Consider the following 15,147-nt stretch of genomic DNA (forward strand, 5'->3'; position numbering starts at 1 on the left):
ATTGAAAAAGATGCTATCAAAATTTGCGAGAAGCATGGCTGTAACAGGGAGTGGAACAGAACAGTCGCCAACAAATGATAACCCAGAGCCAGCTCATTATGCTCACAGTACAAATCATTGGGAAGGAAAGACTATGGCAAACAGGTCAGCTTTGCCTTCTGAGATGGTGGCCACTAATGCATCTTCTCCAGTGGTGAAAGCGAACTTGCTGAAGAGGTTATCAGCCGCTCCCGAGAACCTCTGGATTTAGAGAGCAAGATTAGCAATACTGTTGTGCCAAACTGTTCAGTTATTGATTACGACCTTGGGTTTAGGTGTCCTTGAATTTGCATTTGTTTTGCCATGTTGGAGCTCCAAGCAGCACGAGCATGCTTCTCACGAGTAGTTTCATATCGTGAACGTATCTCGAGGAATGTTTCAGCAAAAAAGCGGCTCAAAATCCATCAAGAACTTGCTTGCCTGTAAAGCCTCGGATAAGATCTTGTGATTTTTTGAGGATATAGACGAAAACTTCGATGGCAAAAATTGACAGTCCATACTGCATGTTGAGGCTTTGGAATGTCACGATGATGCCTTTGAAGGAGGTAACTACAAGTGCAGATGACTGTGTCACCGAGGAAGCGCCTTCTTCAGACAAGGATGAGCTGTGGAGTTAAACTAGTAAAGAGAAACGATCGCACGGGTGCTTCAGAACACATCTTCCTAGAACCTGCTAAGCACGACGTCGAGGTCCGTGAGCGGTATGGATGAAACAGCAGAGGTGTCGACATCCGCATCTGATGCGTCGACATCCACAGCACCAGAGACACCTCAGATGTGGATGTCGATGCACATTGTTAAGTGAGTAGGCGGAGAAGTTGCAGGTCTTAGAAAAGAAGAGTAGAGCGGATTCTGAGTGTTTTTTGTTAATGGTTTTGTCGATGGCGCATGATTGGAATAGGCGAGTAGTTCAGAAGATTGTGCAGGTGGTAGGCGAGTACTGAGCGATGGTCCAGGAATCTTTTGCGATCTAGGAAGGAGCGGTAGCAGTGGTTCTTGTGTGGTTCGGAAGCCCCGACACACATGATTCTAGGTGTACTTCAGATGTACTCGTTGGATCAGCATTGAAACTATACATACATTACACAAGTTAATTATAGTGATCTGATTTTCGTGAGTTGCTGCGTTCTGAGCCCTTGATGTGAACGCCGCTTAATATTCTCCATAGCCTGGACAGGATTTGCACGAGTGCCCAATACAGTTAGAATACGCCATCGGTTGTGAGTCGGTGCATTATTGGAGGGCTTTGGAATTTCTAGAACCAATCTTTGGTATGAGTGAATATCAAGGTGGGATTCACTGGGTAAGAGCCGCTTGATGTTAGCGTTTCATCGAAATTGGATCTACGACGCCTGCGCAGATTAGATCACGTAACTTCAGAGGAGCAGTTCTGAGAGCTCAACAGTTGAATTGCCGTGAACGTCTGTGTTACTGAAGTGGCTTAAATTCTGGTTCCAACCAGCTAAAAATCGTCTAGATCGGTGTATTGAGGTGACTGCAGCGACTGCTGGAGTGAAGGGAGGGCATCAAGCAAGGGCTCTAGTTTGACAAGGTCCATTGTAAGGTGAAGTGATTGAAATCAACAAAAGAAAAAGAAAAAAGGAAAAGAAAAAAAAATCATTGAAGCCTGTGTGTGTGAATTGGTAAGGTCATCAAGTTAATAATTGTTGTTATTTTTTTCTTATTTGTTTAATTATCACAATTGTTGAAGACAATAATTAAGATAGGAATAAGGTTTGTTAGCAATGTTTTGTAGAAGTAGGGTTTATGATTGACGCTTTAGATGTTGTTAGTGTTTTTTTAGGATTTGAGTTGATTACCTTAAGTTTTATATACAAATTATCCACAAGTCAATAGTTTTTAGCATTTTTTTACGGATTTATAAGAATAGATGATTTTTTTTATCTTAGAATTAATAATATTAAATATATACAATAGATGGAGTAATAATAGAAAAATGCAATTGAAGATTTTCAAATTAATGAGAGGATTTTTAATTGTTACAAAAGAGGTGACAATATTACAAAGAATAGTTCATGTTTGAACCTTGTTAATTTTGACATGTGTGTATAAAAGCCTATTTATGACAATTTAAAGAATATTAGTCACTTAAAACTTAAGCTATGATGATGGTTGTAGAATGAGTTATAATAGTGAAAAACTTTGTACAATTAGTTGTTTTATCATTATAAATAAAATAAGTATATATAGCTAAATAATTATTTATATAATATATGAGCATGAATCTTAATTTTAATATCTTGTTTGTAGTTATTGCTGTTAGGAATAAGGCTTATTTGACTTGAATAAATATATACTATGCAACGTGTTTACTTAAAATAATAATATAAATTTAATATGTAATTGTGAGTGCATTATTATAAAATAAAGTAAAAATTTGAGAAAAATTAATATGGCATATATTTTGGAGTTGATGAAGTCATATATTGTAATTTAAAGGCGTCTATTATATTTTTGAAAGTTAAGATATTTAACTAAGATAGAAAAAAATTATTTATTGTTTATAATATATTGGCATAATATAATATGTAGAATATATTCAAAGAAATATTTAAAAAGAATGTCAAGCCTATATTTCAGCATTAAAAGTTCTATTGAAAGAAAATATTAATAAAAATTAATTTAAAAATCCAAAGAAAAGTATTCAAATTTTTTAAAAAGATTTTGACATCTTAATGACTTGCATTGAGAGAGAATTAAGGTACAAGCTTCTATTGAAGGAGTTATTTCTTATATTATAGAAAGCTTATTTATTAGTAAAGATATGTAGAAAAAAATTGGTACAAAGTAGCTATGATTTATTAAAAAAACAAAGAAATATTCAAGGAATCATTGTAGGATATAAAATATTGAATTAATATAAAAAGTGATATATTTACTAAGTACTATTTTAACATGTATAAAAATAATATATATGTTATACTAAATGATGTAACTTTTGATAAAGTGGAAGGTGATGAAAAATATTTATACAAGAGGTTGATTCTTTTTAATAAAGAAGACCATTTTTAAGAATTTGGATCAAGAAAGCATCTATTACAAAGGTTTAAAGACTTTCATCATGTAGAAAGTAGAGAATTGGATAATTGGAAACCTTTAGCAAATAAGAAAAGTCTTAAAAATATAGATTGTATAAATGAAGGATCTTAAAGATAAATCTACAAATTAAAGTTATTAAGACTTGTATGTGCAATGAAGAATAAATGTGGGATATAATAAATATTTTATCAAAGAGATGAACATTTTAGTATGTCTAAGCCAATCCAACTTGATAACATATTATTTTGTAATAAAGGGTAATATATAAGAAAGTAGTGAATCTTTTTTAACATCAAAAGTAAATAATTATATTTATATTTGAAAATAGAATCAATGAAAATAAGGCTAAAAAATATATTAAAAGAAATATAATAAAGTTTGAGATTCTTATTAATATTATATATCAAATTATAAAAAAGATGTGTTATTTGTATAATATATGTATTTACATTGTAATTTAAAGCTTTGTAATATTTTTTTAATATTATTGGAAAAAAATCCTTATTAAAACTATCTAATATATTATTATAAAAAAAATATTTTGAAATATCTAAGATTGAAGTTAAAAGCAATCCAAAAGCCTTGAAAAATATGTATAAATATAATAGTACAAATTATATGGCTCTTGAAGCAATAAAGAGTATATTTCAAATATTACAATATATTCTTTTAAAGAAAAAATTATTTATTTTGAATAATATATTCTAAGATTTTTTTTAAAAAAATATTTTTTTGATAGTCTTTTAAAAATGTGATATTAAAAAAGATAAAAAGTTATGAAATTCTAAAGTTATGTTTATATTGTGATGAATTGACTTAACTTATGTAAGAGTGTTGAAACTTAAATTCTTTGTAATGGTTGAACTTTGAAAGTATTTGTGAAAGACTTATTGTATTGAAGAAGAAGTTTATGGCTAGACTTATTATGGTAGAAGTATCATATTTTTATGAATTAAAGAAAAAATATCATCAAAATATAAAATCACATCAAGCTCATAATAAATTTTTAATATTAAGATATTTATTAAAAATTAATTTATTAATGTACTAAGTAGATTTTTTTGATTTTATTTTATTTCTTTGTAAATATACTTATATGTTATAAGGATGGTTAGATTTACAAATATAATTTTAAGTTAAAAAAAATTAATATATAAATATATATTATGTATCTATTTTTATATTTTAATTTGTGGTTTGATTTTAGATAGATAGAGAAGAAGAAGAAGTATTTAAAAAAAAGTATATATATATTTTATTTTATCTTTAAAAATGTCACAACTTTGCAAAAATAAAGTAAAGGTATTATGTCTTCTTGGAATGGGTGGAATAAATAAGACCACAATAGAAAAGACAATATTGAATAATACCAACCACATGCATAATACCAAATATTTTGTTTAATATATTAAAATTGATAGTAGTTATTATAAAATTACTTATAGCATTTTGAACAATTCAATGTTGAAAGAAAATTAAAAGATTTGAAAGAAGCTCAAGAAATATCAAAATTATTTTGGACAAAAACAAATCACGATAATCTATGAAAATATAAAGGATCAAAGTCAAATTGAAGATGTGTCTGTAGGTGATTTTATTTCTACTAATAGTAGCTTATTAATTATAATAACTTAAAATTAGAGAGCCATAAAAGATTGTGGCATAGAAATACATAAACTATGTATTGAAAATTTTTAATCTAGAAACAATATTGAGTTTGTTTACTACTCATTCTTTTGGATATCAAGAAAATTTATTTAATATTTTTTTTGAAATTGATTAAAATTTTGTGAAAGCTTGCAATTTTATAACATTGAGCTTGAAATTTAATTGTATACTTTTAAGAGAAAATAAAAGAAAATTGAGATGTTGGCAATAAACTTTACAAAGATTTAAAAGAAGAAGAGATGTAGGTGGAGATGAAAAGAATAACAACTATAAAATTTTAGATTGTATTAAAATTAAGTTTTGACATCTTAAAAGTAAAAAAGAAGAATATTTTTTTGAAAATATGTTTTATTTATTTATAATAATATTTATCTTGAAGGCATGTTGAAAAAAAAATATTAAAAATATAATATAATAATAAAGAAAAGATATTAGAAGGATATATGGAATTTATATCAGATATATCATTAAACCAATCATTGATAATAGGAGACAAATATAAAAATATAAGAGTTCATAATTAAATATATGATAGGAATTGAGAGATTATTGATATTGAAGAAATAAAAAGTTACAAATCATAACACTCAATATCAACAAGGTTGTAAATAAAGAAAAATGTTGATGAAGATGGCTCTTACTTCCAATAATTTTTACTTATATGTGGTGGTACATGCCCTAATAAACTTCTATTATTTTATTATTATATCCATCATTGAATGTATTTAGAAGTTTTTTTGATATTTTATCTACAATAAATAAATCTTTAGTATACACTTTATATTCTTACTTATCTTTTAGATATTCTTTAGAAGATCTTTTATTTCCTTGATCTAGTTTCTTGGCATTGGATCTTGTGGCTTATCAATAGGTTGTCGTTTTTATATTCCTAAAGCCAAATTTTTGACCACTAATAACTTATATAAGATAATATCTTTTAGATGATAATTTATTTTATTTTTTTACTACTTTCTTTAATATTTTTATTTTTCTATTAATAAAAGGCTTTCAAATCTAATTCCTTTATTAATATATTATATCTATCTTTTATTAATTCTTTTAGAAGTTAATTAATAAGCATATCTTTTGTTGTACAATATTTTATATGAATCACTTCTATTTCAATCTTTTTCTATATAAAATAATATTAAATATCAATATACTTGGTTTTTAAATAATACTTTGGATTTTTTATAAAAATGAGACATTATTGATTATATTATATTAGAATATTTTTTAATTACATAAATTTAATATCATCTAAAATTTTTCTTAGCCATATTATCTTTATTGCACTATGACTTGTTGCCATATAATGATAGTGGCTTGTATTTTATTAAATAATAATATCCATATAGGATCACATGATTCAAAGAAACAAGAATCTCCTTATTTGGAATATAGAATAGAGCCTAATGATACATGAATATAAATATCAAAATATAAAATTGGATTTAAGATTTTTAGTTTAAGAGGCATAATAAGATATAGTTTTAGACAAATTTGAAATTAAGGATTAATATACAAGAAAGATTTTCAAATGTAAGAGTGAGTTTAGATAGAGTACATTATAGCCTAGATGTCACATTAGTATAGTTATGAGTTAAAGTTTTATCTTATGGATATAGCTTTAGAAGAAGTAAACTATGTACATATTGTATCTATGTATATTTTTATTTTTTATTTTTTATTATAATTATTTTTGTTATTATAAATGTGTGATTTTTTTTATAATATTGTATATTCTTCTTCTATTATAGAACTTATAATTATTAGTTTTATTTTGTATTTTTTTAAGATTACTTCTATTCCAACAAAGAATATATTATCCATTATTGACCTTCTATCATTTATATTTTTAGTCCAATTCAAATTACAATAATCATAAAAAATAATATTATCACCTCCAAAGAATTTTTTTAAGTCCAAAGCTTCTTTTAAATATATCATGATCTGCTTCATGGTTTTTCATTAGATTAGTCTACTTTTTGCTTGTGTTGACTCACAATACTCACTACATATTTTCAAGGATATAAATTTCAAAGAAAGAAAATCCTCAATAAACTCTTGTATTACTAAAAAGAACTAAAAAGTCACTAAAAGATGATATAATATTAAACTAGAATGGCTATTGCCAAAAATAAGAAGTTTAGAAAGTATTGAAACAAGACTAAAGACTAGAAAAGCATTGATAAGAGTGAAGAAGGCTTCATTCTTGCCTTCATATATATTCTTAACTAGGAGCTATGTGGCGATGCCCTATAGGACCTCCAAAACGTGTTGACTTTGCAAGACATTTATCTTAACTTTTAAGGTAAGTTTTCTATATGTGCACCACATAGTTAGCTTGTTCAGCAAGCTACCAATTTGTGATTGACTTATTGACCAAGTTTCTAACCTACCAATCAACTACAAACATATGTAAAGTCAAGTAGTATCTGTGAAGCTTTTAAGAAGTTTCTCTAAAAGGTCTTATAAAATTAATCTAATTTTATCTATTTTTATATACTTTTATCTAATCATATAGGTATTTACTAGAATACCTATGTACGTGACATTACTTCTTTTTCTAGAGATAAATTTTATAAAGAGCAATCTTTATATGTTGAAAAAATCTAAGATGCAATAAATTATATTTGCCACATACTTTGATCTTTGTTCTCTTTGAAGATGGTTGATAGGTCCTCTTAGCCATTGATAGTATTCTATACTAGGGCAAGAAAACCACCCTATTATTTGGTCATTGTTGAGGCCTTTGTAACTTCTTTCAAATAAAATATTTGAAACAATGTCAGGAGTTGTTCCTACCTCTAATAAAATTACTTAACATTGAGAGTCTCTTCCAAGGTTGTGATATCAAACACATTGTATCTTGCCATCTATTTGAAGAAAAACATGCTACTCTTGAAGATCTTTATCTCAATTTTATTGATTTAAAGGTTGCAACAATCTTAATATATTATCTGATAAGTCTGCAAGTGAAAGCTTTTAAGTTGAATTTATTTATTGTTGATTCTTTATCTCTTTAATTATATAAAAGCTATAAAAAAAATTAGAAGGTAGAGTATTATCTTCTTTTGATCTTGTTTCCTTTTTAGCAAAGATTTGCTATTTTTTATCTTGATTTTAATAGATATTGTTAATGAAAAGCTTCAACTCTCTTTGTTGTATTTACAAGATTCTTTACTGGCTCCCATGTGCATTCACTAATATCATATCTACACCAATGAATAAGATATTTCAACCTATTTCGGCACCACCTTGAATCTAAGACTTCTTCTACCTTGAACTCTTGATTATTATCTACTTCTATAAGAAGATGTGGCATTTGTCTTCTTTTCGAGATATTCATTGTCTTATACGGCTCAAAAAAGGATACATGAAATACATGGTAGATCTTCATAGACTCCAATAGATATAATTGATAAGTAATAGGATTGACTTGTTCGCTAATAGAAAAAGATCTAAGCCTACAATAGTCCAACTTATCACAAGGACGAGTAGTCTTAATATTGTGGCAAAATAACCATACCTTATCACTTATATTGAATTGTGGTTGCTCCTTATAATAGGTATTTGCATTGATCTTTTGTCATTCTTGCACTTCCTTTAATTGTGTCTTCATTGTTGCATGTAACTCTAATAAGCAGTTTGCTAAATCTTTCACTGCAGGATTATCAATTTAAAAAAAGTCATAAGTATCAAGTCATCAATAATAACCATAATTGATAAAGAAAGATGTTTGTTGAGTAGAAGAATGAACCAAATTATTATATGGAAACTTTGCCAATGGCAAAAGAGTTATTCAATCGTCTTGATGATAGTTAATGGTATACCTCAAATATTGCTCAAGAACTTGATTAACATATTCCATTTGTCCATCAATTTAAAGATGAAAAGTCAAAGAGAGCTTTATATCCATCTTTAGAATCTTGAATAGGATTCTCTAAAATCTTGATATAAATTGAATCTTACTATCTGATATAATATCCCTTAGTAATCCATGATAGCAATAAATATTGTTAATAAAAATCTTAGCTCTTTTTTTACCTAAAATAGATTTTGTACATGGTACAAAAGTGCCATTTTTATGAAGCAATCTATAATTACAAATATAGAGCCATATAAACTTGAACTTGAAAGATCTGTAATAAAATCTATAGAAATAGAAGACCATTGTTGTTTGGATATAGGCAATAGTTGGAGAAGTCTATAGGATCGATGGTGAGGAATTTTTGATCTTGAATAAATGTCACGTGACTGGACAAAGTGTTTTATAACCTTCCACATTTGTAGCCACCAAAAATCTTTAGATATAGCTCTAAAGTCTTATTGTATCCAAAATGTCTTGTTAGAAAGTCATGAAGTGCTTGAAGAATACATAAATGTGCTTCTTCTTTTGAAACATATAGGCATCCTTCAAAATATAATAGGTTGTTTTTGAACTCAAACTTTGAAACATCATGAGATTTAGAAGAAAGATTCTTGATATCATGAATAAGAAGATCAAAGAATATATTTAATTAAATTTATTTGATAAAGATTGAATCAATAATCAATATTGATTTCATTGCTTGAAGACAAAAATACTTTGGTTTTAAGAAGATTGATCTTTATTGATTAAAAGATACACCTCTTTCTTTTTGTACAAGATAAGAGTGTTTAGAAAGCACATCTGATAAACCTTATTATTTTTCAAATCGATATGTGAACTTAAAATCAAATCTTGATAATGACATATTCCAACGAGTTTGTTGATGATTCAAAATACATGCCAATATGAAATACTTGAGGTTCTTATGATTTGTATATATTATGATTGGACTTGAAGCATCTTTTAGTTAATAATCCTATTTTTAAAATGAATCTACAATTATAAGAAGTTCTTTGTTGTAGATCTCATAGTAAAACTTGGTTACTGAAAATTTCTTAGAATAGAAAGCTATTAAATGGAGTTTATCATTTATTTCTATTTATGATAATACTGCATCTAAATCAAAGTCTAATGTATTTGTTTTTATAAAGAGGGCTTTAGAAAAGTCGACACAATACAAAGTTGGTGCACAAATAAATTCCTTCTTCAAAGCATCAAATGATACTTTGGCTTCTTTATTCCACTCAAGTTTGTCTTTACAAGTCAAACATGTAAGTAAAGCTACAACTTGAAAAAAGTTTTTGATAAAGATTTGGTACTAATTGGCAAAGCCCAAAAAGTATTGCATATCTCTTATTATTTTTAGAATCTTTTAATTTATGATAATTTGGACCTTCTTTGGATTCATTATAAAGCCTTTATTAGAAATGATATATTTCAAAAAGTCAACCTGAATAGTATGGAATATACACTTTTCCATCTTTGCATATAATCTTGCATCTCTTAATTTTTGTAATACACAATGAATATGAATTTCATGCTCTTCTCTATTCTTAAAATAAATTAAAATGTCGTTCAAATAACAAATGATAAAATCATTAAGAAACTCACAAAAGATATCATTTATTAGATGTTAAAAAGTAGTTATTGCATTTGTGAGTACAAAAGGTATGACATTATATTCAAAATATCCATACTTAGTTTGAAAAGTAGTCTTCTATTCATCTCCTTCTTAGATGCAAAGGAATTATATACTCGTTGTAGATCTATTTTTATATAGATCTTTGCTTGATTTAATTGATCAAGAAGTCTTGAAATCAAAGATAGATGATACATATTTTTGATGATGATCTTGTTAAGTCTTTAATAATCCACACACATCCACAAAGATCTGTCTTTTTTCTTCATAAATAAGATAAGAGCACTGACTAGAGATTTAAAATGGCATATAAAATTCCTAGCCAAGTTCTCATCAATGTACTATTTGAGTGCAGCTAGCTCATTTTGTGATAGGCTATAGATTGGTCCAAAATAGTGGTTGAATTCTTTCTTGAAGATCAATGGAATAACCATAAGGATGATGCTTTAGAAGCATATCTATATTCTTCTTTTCAAAAATGTCTTAGAAATCTTGATACTAGCTAGGAATATTACTTGATATCTTTTCACCATTAAAAATGGATATGGCATATATAGCAAAAGATGGTTTTTATTTAAGACATAGATGAAAGCTCTCGTACCTATTAATAAAGATTTGGATGTACTAGATTCATGGATTTTTACTTAGTTAGCAAGACCTTGAGCTAAATTATGGAAAAAATCAAGATTGCAAGAAATCTAGTCTATCTAAGAGTTATATCTTTCTAACCACAATAATCCTAAAATAATTTGGTTAGAAGGAGATTTAATTATATTAAATATTATGAAATTATTGTGATCACTAGTTGCTACTTCTATAGAAATAATTTCATGTGTAACATCCTCAAAAGATAATAAATATCCATCTATTACTTCTAGATGTACAAGTTTGATTTTTTAATTAAAGATATATATATATATATATATATATATATATATATATATATATATTATTTTTTCATAAAGTCTTCATTTATAAAAACAAGCCAAGGCTCTTGAATCCAAAAAAGCTAAAACTATATGATTTTTTGGTCCTAAAAAAACTTCTATTATAAAACAAGGTAAAGGATTGAAGGAGAGAATAAGACCTTTACTAGATATTATACATGATTCTAGCCGCTGTCATATTATAACACAACTATATAATGAAAGATAATAATATGGATCTTATTACAAAAGAACCAAATTAAAAGATAAAATAAAAAAATATAAATAAAAGATAAGAAGGTAATAAAACTTTTATTAGTAATACTAATTTTTTAGAAAAATAGCTTCTATTTACTTTGTAGGATCATAAATAAGGCAAAATAAGATATATTAGAAAAATAAATGATATTAGCATCTTTTGAAAGAAGTTAAGAATAAATTTTAGTAAAAATTTCTTAGAAAAATTAGATATTGATACCAAGAGAAGGTCGGTTATAAACCTAGATTGACAACAGATCCCAAGGCACAAAATTGAGTCCTAACAATGATTTGGAGATTCTTTTGGAGATCAAAGAATAAGAACTGGAACTTGACTTGATGAAGTTTGTTTAAGCACTAATTTGGAGTGATTTGAATGTGTATTGACTTTACAAGAGCTTTACAAAGTCGGAATTTGTTTAAAAATGAGTAATCTACAATCTTCAAAACATAACAATAGAAGTCGAATAATCTGCTCACTTCTAAAACAAGACAGAAATAATATATTAGTACTCTTGTCAAATTATCAAGGATATGAATCTCAAAAAAAAAAATACTCAATACACTCTCATATCACTAAAAAGAACTAAAAAGTCACTAAAAGATGATGTAATATTGAATTAGAATATCTACTGTCAAAAACAAGAAGACTAGAAAGTCTTGAAACAAGACTAAGGATTAGAAAGGTATTGACAAGAGTGAAGAAGGTTTCACTCTTGCTTCCATATATACTTCTAATTAAAAGCTATGTGGCGATGTCCTATAGAACCTCCAAAACATGTTGATTTTGCAAGATACATATGTTAATTTGCAAGGCAAGTTTTCCATATGTGTACCACATAGTCAGTTTGTTCTACAAGCTACCAATATGTGGTTAATTTTTTGATGAAGTTTCTAAGCTACCAATCAATTACAAATACATATAAAGTCAAAGCGCATCTATGAAGCTTCTAGGATTCTTTTTTAAAAGGTCTTATGAAATTAATCTACTTCTATCTACTTTTACCTACTCCTATCTTATCATATAGGTATATATTAGAATACCTAAGTATATCTATGATACATATATAAGCTCCATCAGTATATTAATTATTACATATATAAGTAAGCATAAAATTACTTAATTTTAAAAATCTTATATTTAATCTTTAATTTCAATAAATTCTTCATTTGTGAGCATTATTAATTTTAAATTGGCTTTTAAAAGTGTTAGAGCTCTCAATTATATTCTAAAATTTAAATTTTTATTATTTTTCTATTTTATGATAATTGAACATGTTAGATTAGAATTTATATAAATAAAATTTAGTTTAATAGAATTTTTAGGATTACAATCCTTGATGGTATAAATTATAGTCTAATTTCTTGAATTAGGTTAATTAGGACTAAAGTGATAAGAGTTAGAAAATTAGAATAGCAACTTAATTAGTTTAATAATTTAGAGGTTGTTTAGATTTTAAATCTCATTGTAAACCTTGTGATTGTGTATGTATAGATTTTGAATTGTGAAGGATGGTCATTAAGTTTTAAAATATGCTTCATTGAGGTAGATAACTCCCTCGGCCTCCCAAATATCCCAAGGATTTCAAGGGCCTTGGATTTTCTTCGATTTGTCACTCAATTTCTTTTTTTTGATGTAAAATTCTGAATAGTTGTAGCTTTTGTTGTTAGCTTTCTGACAAGATAAGACTCGGTTGATTAGGAGTAAGAAGGAATTTTTTGGTGAATGTTTGAATGTGAGGGAGTCGACTGCCTTTGCAGTTTGGATCAATCGAGTTCGGAAAAGCATTTCTCAGTGCCTGATAATTGGCTTCATTTGAAATTTTGGAAGCATCAAGCTTTATGAGTTGAGCTCTGTAAGGCATAAGTATTGTTGGATTTGAAGACAATCTAAATTTTTAGTGAATTTCTAAGTGAAAAGGGTTGGTCGCCATGGCAGTTTGGATCACTCAACTTCAAAGGAGGAATTCTCACGACTAGATCGTTGGATTGCAACTAAATTTGTTGTATCAAGAGCATCTTTAAGTTAGCCTTAAAACAAGATAAGAATCATTCAAATCAAAGCTAATTAAAAATTTTGGAAAATTTTGGAGTAGAAGGGAGTCGCTGCCTTCAATCCTTGCATGTTGTCAAGGTATCTTTACTTTCACTTCTCTTATTTTATTTTTACTATTACCTTCACAATGACTTGTAATCTCCAAATTTCACCTTTTGGCTAATAAATTTTAAGTTTTAATTTTTAACCTTTAGTATTTCCACTTAACTTTTAACTTTAACTTTAACTTTAACTTTTAACCTTAAGTTTTAATTTTAATTCTTAAACTTAATCTTTAATTTTAATTTTTTAACTTAATCTTTTAATTTTAACTTTTAACTTAAATTTTTAAATTTAATTTTTAACTTTTAACTTTTAACTTTTTAACTTAACTTTTAACTTTAACTTTTAATTCAAACTTAAGTTTTTATTCTTATGATCAATTAATAGTAATAACTTAGTTAATTATTTTTACTATGTTTGCATAGTAAATTTCATTTAATATTTTAATTTAATGTCAATAACCATTGCTTGGAAGGCATTAATTTGAATTGAACTAAAAACATCCACATTTAAATTAATTCAAAAATTTCACAATTGGAAGTCCTTCCATTCGACCTCCTAAACCTGTTGTGTGGCGTCAATTTAATGAATGGTGAATTTGGAGCTCACAGAGTGTCTCAATAAACTTGTATTCTTCCATATTGAATTTTTTTAACACTTCTTCAATATATTTTTTTTGACTCATTATAATGGTCATGTAAATATGATCTCTCATAAATTCTATACCTAAAAAATAATAGAATTCTTTCAAATTATCCATCTCAAATTATTTATTTAACTTTAAGTTCAACTAATCTACTATCTTTAAAATATTGGTCAAGATGATTAAAACATTAATATAGACAATAAAAATCAACAAGATGTCTTTTATTTATAATACATATATACCATGATTAATCACACTCTTTATAAATCTCTTATTTACAAAAAATGTATCAATAAGTTGATACCATGCCTTGATGATTGCTTAAGATTCTTGTTTGGTATTTTTTTAACTTACAAATAAGGTATTTTTTTGCCTTTTTAAATGAATTCTTGAAATTAATCTATATAGTTATGTTGTTTTCACTCGCTATTAAAAAAAGTAGTCTTTATATTTATTTTATGCATTTTCAAATCTATTATTATTCAATTTTTTTTGATGGTTTAAATGGTAGTAAATTTGGCTAAAAAAATATATATCTCATTAAAATTAATATCAAAAACTTGTAAGTAGCCTTTGGCAACCAATATTATCTTATATCTCATAATAATATTTATTATATCCTTCTTACTTCTAAATACCTACTTACAATCAATTGAAGATTGATTTTATAGAATTTGAGTCAATTCTCATGTTCTATTGTTTCTAAGTAATTCATACTCTTCTTACATTATTTTCTTTTATTTTATAGTATTTTTAGATTTCAATATATTATAAAAAATCAATGAATCAACAAAAAGTATAATATTAGTATGTTCTTTATTTATTTAAAAAAATATGATTTTTCTACCATTCACCAAGTAGTCTTTTTTCTTCTTAAAGAATATTTTTTTTACTTAAAGAAGATTTTCTTTAATTCACTCTATTACTTCTTCTAAGCTT

The sequence above is a fragment of the Physcomitrium patens genome, chromosome 2 (genome assembly GCF_059467195.1).
Source record: "Physcomitrium patens ecotype Gransden chromosome 2, ASM5946719v1, whole genome shotgun sequence".
Lineage (NCBI taxonomy): Eukaryota > Viridiplantae > Streptophyta > Bryopsida > Funariales > Funariaceae > Physcomitrium > Physcomitrium patens.